This window comes from Nicotiana sylvestris, chromosome 7, assembly GCF_000393655.2.
Source record: "Nicotiana sylvestris chromosome 7, ASM39365v2, whole genome shotgun sequence".
NCBI lineage: Eukaryota > Viridiplantae > Streptophyta > Magnoliopsida > Solanales > Solanaceae > Nicotiana > Nicotiana sylvestris.
The window spans coordinates 92,275,532-92,284,094 of NC_091063.1; the positions used below are offsets into that span (position 1 = coordinate 92,275,532).

The 8,563-nt window shown below is 38.8% G+C and overlaps 1 pseudogene; it reads left to right on the forward strand.

Moving 5' to 3' along the window:
• Positions 1-1,685: 1,685 nt before the first annotated feature.
• On the forward strand, positions 1,686-3,557 carry LOC104224014 (cleavage and polyadenylation specificity factor subunit 3-I-like; annotated as a pseudogene).
• Positions 3,558-8,563: the final 5,006 nt, after the last annotated feature.

Below are 8,563 nucleotides of genomic sequence, written 5' to 3' on the forward strand. Positions count from 1 at the left end.
TTGTTCACTATTACCAAGAAGACAAGCTTGAACAGTTCCTAACTTATAGATATTTAGATTCTTGTGTTTAACTAATTGATTAACAAATTAAAATAATAAATTAACAACTAAAGATACTAGAGTTAGAGACAAGATTAAGGAGGTCTAGAGTTATGATTTCCCCAATTGTCGGAATCCTTCCCGCTATGTCTTCTATAATTTCGCCTAAGTATTCTCTACCGATCATGAGCACTCTTATTACCGTAAATCTCTCCCGAGTAATCACGACAATTTACTAGACGCACTCTCCCGAGCTACGCTAGCTGGCTTTTGATACAGCTCACTTCAGATCGCACCCAAGGCTTCGTTATCCCTAATCCCGCCTTTAAACCCTCGGTTATTGATCCCTCATATACTCTGGGAGTGGTGTTGTTCAACAATTACCTAAATATGCACTCTCTCCCGAGTTATGCATACTAAATAGGCACAGCTAATTGAGAGCTCTTCAATTAACTACAATAAGAACGTAGTTGAACAAATAGAGATTATACTACGGCTCAATTATATAAAAATATAATAAGAATTTATCCTACAAAAGGTTCCATCAAAACCCTAGATAACAAATTAGCTATTCATAATAGTATGTAAAACTACAATACTAAAAATCATAACCAACAACGAAAAATAGGAAGAGGAAAGAAAAAACTTGTAGAAGAATTCTCAAGCCTTGCTCCTATTGTGTCTCTGCCTCCTTAGGTCAAATCTATGTCAAAAATATGTCCAATTCTTTTTCTTGGCCGGCTTCCTTGGTTTAATATAGGGTTTAGGGCTTAAAATCCCGTGTTTTGCATTTTGGTCCCTGAAATTTACGCATCCTACCGCGGTTACGCCGGAACCGCGGCCAAACACCCTCTCAGGTTCTTCATTTGTCCGCGACTGCCTTCTGCCGGTCCTACCGTAACTGCAGTTTTTACCCTGTTGCGTTTGGAATTTGGAAAAACGTAAAACATGAAAGTTGTAGCCCTTTGAGTTATCTTTCCAACCATATATTATGGAGCCTAAATTGAGTTCTGAGCAAAACGTTATGTCTATTTTACTAGACAATGCGCAATATGCCTCTTCGAGTTTTCGTTTTGTTGTTTTATCATCCGTTGATCCCCGAACGCGATCCCGGCTTAATCCCTTGAGCTCTTACTCAGACTTCAAAGCTCCAAACCACTTAAATTCATTCCATAGCATCTATATAGCTCGGAATCACTCCTTCAAGGCATAAAACACACCGTTAGTGCAAAACACTAGCGATTAAAGCGCAAACTCAACTAAAGTGCAGTAAATTAGAGTGTAATAATCGACTAAAATACGTAATTATAGTCTATCATCATTATCCAAGGAAGAAGATTTTGCAGGAGAGGTTGTAGGTCTGTGATGTTTAGTGTAGAAAGGGAGAAAGAGATGATGGAGGGAAGAAGTGAATGAAATGATCGGGTGAAATTGTTTTGGTCGGGGGAGGTGTTCTTTTGAAAAAGAAGAAAAATGGAAAACAAATGTGAAAAAAGCAACCTAGCAGCTCGTGTAAAACACAGTTCGGATTGGATCTGGTTGTAATATTTTAGGGGGCAAATAAATTCACTTCAAATTAGAATAGTGGGGTATTAGATCACCTCGTAAAGTGTAGGTGTGTAAAATGACTTTTTTGGACAAGTTTAATGGGCAATGTATGCCTTTTCTCTTCTTTTTAAAAGATTTAGCAAACATATATGGCTAGGGTTATTTGACATGTGAAAACTTGTTCTGTAGGTTGTCGACTTCCATCAGAACTATGGAAGTAAATGGCATTCGCTTTTGGTGTTATACTTCCGGTCATGTCCTTGGTGCTCCCATGTTTATGGTTGATATTGCTGGTGTTCGAGTTCTCTATACAGGAGACTACTCCCGTGAAGAAAACAGGCATCTCCGTGCTGCTGAGACCCCAGAATTTTCTCCAGATATTTGCATTATAGAATCAACTTATGGTGTTCAACTCCATATGCCACGTCAGATAAGAGAGAAGCTTTTCACTGATGTGATACACTCAACACTCATGCAAGGCGGTCGGGTGCTGATTCCTGCTTTCGCCTTGGGACGCGCACAGGAACTTCTCCTTATCCTGGAGGAATATTGGTCTAACCATCCTGAACTTGCTAATTTCCCCATATATTATGCTTCTCCACTTGCAAGAAGGTGTATGGCTGTCTATCAGACTTACATCAATGCCATGAATGAAAGGATCCGCAATCAGTTTGCCAGCTCAAATCCCTTCAATTTCAAACATATTTCTTCCCGGAACAGTATTGAAGATTTTATAGACAACAAACCATGTGTGGTGATGGCAAGCCCAGGTAGTCTTCAAAGTGGTTTGTCAAGGCAACTGTTCGATAAATGGTGCTCTGACAAGAAAAATGCTTGTGTTATACCTGGGTATGTATTGGAAGGGACCTTGGCGAAGACTATCATCAATGAACCGAAGGAAGTCACCTTACAAAATGGATTGAGTGCTCCACTTAATATGCAGGTTCATTATATTTCATTCTCAGCTCACGCGGATTATGCTCAGACTAGTACCTTCTTGAAAGAACTTATGCCTCCCAACATAATTCTAGTCCATGGAGAGGCTAATGAGATGGGAAGGCTCAAGCAGAAACTTACCTCCCTCTTTGCTGATGGAAATACTAAAATAATTACGCCCAAGAACTGCCAATCAGTTGAAATGCACTTCAACTCTGAGAAAATGGCTAAAACTGTTAGGAAAGCTGGCTGAAAGGACCCCTGAAGTGGGTGAAATCGTCAGTGGTTTACTTGTAAAGAAAGGTTTCACTTACCAGATCATGGCATCTGATGATCTCCATGTCTTTTCTCAGCTATCCACTGCAAATGTCACACAGAGAATTACTATCCCATATTCAGGTGCTTTTGCCGTTATACAACACAGGCTTAAGCAAATCTATGAAAGTGTAGAGTCCTCGACAGATGAGGAATCTGGTGTTCCAAGTTTGCGAGTGCATGAGCGAGTGACAGTGAAGCAGGAGTCAGAGAATCATCTTTCCCTTCATTGGACAGCAGATCCAATTAGTGACATGGTATCTGACTCCATCGTGGCATTGGTTTTGAATGCCAGCAGGGAGATGCCTAAAGTATCAGTTGAGTCGGAAACGTTGATGAACGAGGAGGAAAATGCCAAGAAAGCTGAGAAAATAGTCCATGCACTCCTTGTTTCTCTGTTTGGTGACGTGAAATTTGGGAACGATGGTAAGCTGGTAATAAATGTTGATGGGAATGTGGCTAATCTTGATAAACAAACCGGTGATGTTGAATGTGAAAATGAAGGTCTCAAGGAGAGAGTTAGGACTGCATACCAGAGAATTAGAAGTGCTGTGAAGCCGATACCGCTTTCTGCAGCTTAGTCTCTTGTACTTTTTCTTTACTGAGTTAGAGTTTGTATGCAAGAATAACATTGTACTTTATTTTCAGCTTCATAGATAGGAAGCAAAATATATTCTGAATTCATTGTTCTGTTCAGTAAATCTCTCTTTTCCCTCTAATTTGTTTGATCTGAAATTTCTTCTGTTCCAAGTTGTGGATGTTGGTGTTATGCATTTGGGTAATTTTGGTAGAATTTTCTCCAAGGTACTATGTTTATTTTCCTTAGATTTGGAAGTTTGAGCTGGAAAGAAATTCTTTACCAGTCCTTGATGAACTGGCCATGAATATTAGCACAAAGAATCTTTGAGCATGTGATCAGAAGTTCTAAAAAGCAATCTTACCCGATTATTTGCTGCTCCCCTTACAGGCGCATCCCATGCAATAGCATTTCTGTTAGATGATTATAATACTTTTGGGCAGGATACTGTTTGTCAGTTCAGATTTGTATGATGATCTGTTCTCCAATCATTGGTCCGCTAGTTTAAAATAGACTTGGTGTGAATTGGAAATGGAGGGAAATAATATGGAGGGAAAATGAAAATTTGAAGAAGTGAACTTTTGTCTTGCACTTTGTCCCTCATTGGTGAGGGACAATCACATTTGTGTGCTTATATATAGATTCACTTCTTAAAGCTCTTAAAAGGAGTTGAAGAGAATGAACCCCCGCGCCGTCGTCGTCGCTCGGCTCGGCTTTGGCTTCGGCTTGTCAAATGATCGATAAGATTATATTTTGGACAAAATTTATTTAATTATTTAATAATTAATTAAATGCCAAATCACTGCTGAAAATACGCCAGAACACTGCTGAAAGTTCAGAGGGCCTCGCTGGCCGCGGTTCTGCCGCGACCGCGGTAGAATCGCGGCAGTCAGATTCAGAGAGCCTCTCTGGCCGCGGTTCTGTCGCGATAGCGGTAGAACCGCGATAGGCCGCGTATTTTCTGAAAAGGCACCTTTCCAGACACCTCTTCTGATATTTGCCTATAAATTCTGAGGCAAGGCTGCATCTTCTATAGACGAAAAAAACACTCCAGAACTTCTTTCTTCTTAAACTGCATCCTAATTCGCAGTCTCTCTCTCTCAAATTCGTAAGTGTGATTTTGCTCCGTTCTTTGAGTTCGTTGATATCCTGCAGTTTGTATTGCCACTGTTGTAGGAAGGTTTATTCCGCTTTATCCTGGGAGGATTTAATCCATTACCTTGGCAACGTTGAGGGGGTTAAAATTCCTTAAGGACACACAAGAAAATTGTGGACTCGGAATAATTCTGATTCTTTATTGTTTTTTCTAGATTTCTTTATTATTCTAACAATTTTGTTTTCTGATTTTTTAACACAGTAACGCCCATAAGCTTAAGGAATTTTATATTACTAACGTTTCTGTGTTGATTATTAAACTATTTTCTATATACTTTGTTGGAGATTAAAGCCTTGTTGCTTTCTACTCCTATAATTGTTTTTGTCCGGTTTAAAGTACATAAAAACTTTGCCGGAATAATAAACGTACGGGTTTGAAGTATATAAAAACTTCACCAAGTGTTGTATGGTTGGTTTGGTATTCAGTTTGAAGATATCAAAAACTTCACTGATTTAACAAGTTCTGTATTGTTTTCAACTTTACAGAAATATGACGAATGAAAACCAAACTAATGGAAGTGTTGCGGGAAAGGTTGCTACTGTTACGAGTGTTGCTGCCTCGTCAAGCCGTTCTACTCCTGCTCATGCTATGGCACCGGCAGAAAAATCCGGAAAGTTTTCCGGTATTGACTTCAAACGCTGGCAAATGAAGATGCTCTTCTATCTTACTACGTTGAGTTTGCAACGTTTCATTAAGGAGGATCCTCCAGTCATGGCTGAAAATACTCCGGATGATGAACGACTTGTTGTAACTGAAGCATGGAAACATTCTGATTTCTTGTGCAAAAACTACATATTGAGTTGTTTGGAAGATGGCTTGTACAATGTCTATAGTGTCATGGAAACTTCAAAAGCGTTATGGAATGCGCTTGAGAAGAAGTACGAGACTAAGGATGCCAGACTTAAGAAGTTCGTGGCTGCAAGGTTTTTGGATTTCAAGATGATTGACACTAGGTCCGTCATAACTCAAGTCCAAGAATTACAAGTCATTGTGCATGACCTCCTTGCTGAAGGTATGACCCGAATCAATAATTTTATTAATAAGATTTATCTTATTATTAATTATGAATTTGTTATTGAAGGTATGGTCATAAATGAGGCCTTTCAAGTCGCTGCTTTCATTGAAAAGTTACCTCCGTTGTGGAAGGATTTTAAGAACTATCTTAAACACAAGCGGAAGGAGATGACTCTAGAAGACTTGATTGTTCGTTTGAGGATAGAAGAAGACAACAAAAATGCTGAAAAGAAGTCACGTGGAAACTCGACAATAATGGGGGCAAACGTTGTTGAGGAGGCGCCACAAAATAAGAAGAGGAAGAAGGCTTCCGGACCAAAGAATTACCCAAGCAAGAAAAAGTTCAAGGGTAATTGCCACAACTGTGGAAGATCTGGGCATAAGGCCGTGGATTGTCGTGCGCCCAAGAATGATAAGAAGAAAAAGAATCAAGCTAACATGGTTGAAGATGAAATGGAGGACTTATGTGTCATGTTGTCTGAATGCAATTTGGTAGGAAATCCAAAAGAATGGTGGATAGATTCTGGAGCCACCCGCCATGTTTGTGCTAACAAGGAGTTATTTTCTTCTTATGCCCCCGCAGGACCCAACGAGACAATCTTCATGGGAAATTCATCTACGGCCAAAATTGAAGGAGTTGGCAAGATTGCTTTGAAGATGACGTCGGGAAAAATAGTGACTCTAAATCAAGTCCTCCATGTTCCAGAAATTCGCAAGAATCTTGTGTCTACCTCACTTCTTGTCAAGAATGGATTCAAATGTATTTTTGTTTCTAATAGTGTTGTACTTAGTAAGAACGATGTATATGTAGGAAAAGGTTACCTAAATGAGGGCCTTTTTAAGCTAAATGTAATAGCAGTTCCTATCAATAAAGTGAATGTTTCTTCTTACTTACTTGAGTCAAACACTTTATGGCATTCGCGTTTAGGTCACGTAAACTTCAAAACATTGCGGAAGATGATAAATCTAGAAGTATTGCCAAAATTTGATTGCATTAATTCCAAATGTCAAATATGTGTGGAATCAAAGTATGCTAAGCATCCTTATAAGTCCGTTGAAAGGAATTCAAGTCCTTTAGACTTAATTCACACAGATATTTGCGACATGAAGTCAACACCATCTCGCGGTGGGAAAAAGTATTTTATTACTTTTATTGACGATAGCACGAGATACTGCTATGTTTATTTACTTAATAGTAAAGATGAGGCAATTGATGCTTTCAAGCAATACAAGAGTGAAGTTGAAACGCAACTAAACAAAAAGATCAAAATGATAAGAAGTGATAGGGGTGGCGAATATGAATCTCCTTTTGAAGAAATTTGTTTGGAAAATGGCATTATTCACCAAACAACTGCCCCTTACTCTCCACAATCTAATGGAATTGCGGAGAGGAAGAATCGAACATTGAAGGAGATGATGAATGCATTGCTAATAAGTTCTGGCTTACCACCGAACTTGTGGGGGGAAGCTATACTTACAGCTAACCGGATAATCAATCGTGTACCTCATAGTAAAACACAGTCCATTCCTTATGAAAAGTGGAAAGGAAGGAAGCCTAGCTTGAAATACTTCAAAGTGTGGGGGTGTTTAGCTAAGGTACAAGTTCCTAAACCTAAAAGGGTTAAGATAGGTCCAAAAACGGTTGATTGTGTGTTTATTGGATATGTAACCAATAGCAAGGCATATCGTTTTCTGGTTCATAAATCAGAAAATCCTGAGATTCACATTAATACGATAATAGAATCAGATAATGCTGAATTCTTTGAAACTATTTATCCGTATAAAAAGGAAAGTGAAGTGACCTGCCAAAAGTCAAAACGACCTCGGGAGGAAATAACAGATGGTATGCCTAATGAAGAAAATCCAAGAAGAAGTAAACGTCAAAGGATATCTACTTCATTCGGTCCAGATTTTCTGACTTTTCTGTTAGAAAATGAGCCTCGTACCTTCAAGGAAGCAATGTCTTCCTCAGAAGCACAATATTGGAAAGAAGCTGTCAATAGTGAAATAGAATCCATATTGAGCAACCATACCTGGGAATTGGTTGATCTTCCTCCAGGTAACAAAACGTTGGGTTCTAAATGGATTTTCAAGAAGAAAATGAAGGACGATGGTACTATTGACAAATACAAGGCAAGACTTGTTGTCAAAGGATTTAGACAACGAGAAGGTCTTGACTATTTTGACACATACTCGCCGGTAACAAGAATTACATCTATTCGGATGCTAATAGCGTTAGCCGCCTTGTATGGTCTTCAAATCCATCAAATGGATGTAAAAACAGCCTTCTTAAATGGTGATCTTGAGGAAGAAATTTACATGAACCAACCTAAAGGGTTTGTTGTTCCGGAAAAAGAAAAAAAGGTGTGTAGACTTGTTAAGTCTCTTTATGGACTAAAACAAGCACCCAAGCAATGGCATGCGAAATTTGACCAAACAATGTTGTCAAATGGTTTTAAGATTAATGAATGTGATAAATGTGTTTACATTAAGAACGTTCCAAATCATATAGTCATTGTTTGCTTATATGTTGATGATATGCTAATAATGAGCAAAGACATTGTCGACATTCAAGCTACAAAACGTATGCTTGCTAGTAAGTTTGATATGAAAGACTTAGGAGTTGCCGATGTAATTCTAGGAATTAAAATCCAGAGGACTCCTCAAGGTCTAGCTTTGTCTCAGTCACATTACGTGAAAATGGTACTGGAAAAATTCAAACACTTGGAATTTAGAAGTGCAAGAACTCCAATTGACTTAAACCATCATCTTATAAAGAATAAAGGTGAAAGTACGTCTCAATTGGAGTATGCTCGTGTGTTGGGAAGCTTAATGTACATCATGAACTGTACACGACCTGATATAGCTTGTGCAATAAGTAAACTTAGTCGATTCACAAGTAATCCCAACAAACATCACTGGGTGGCAATGAAACGAGTTATGGGATACTTGGAGTATACCCAAGACTTCGCTTTGCA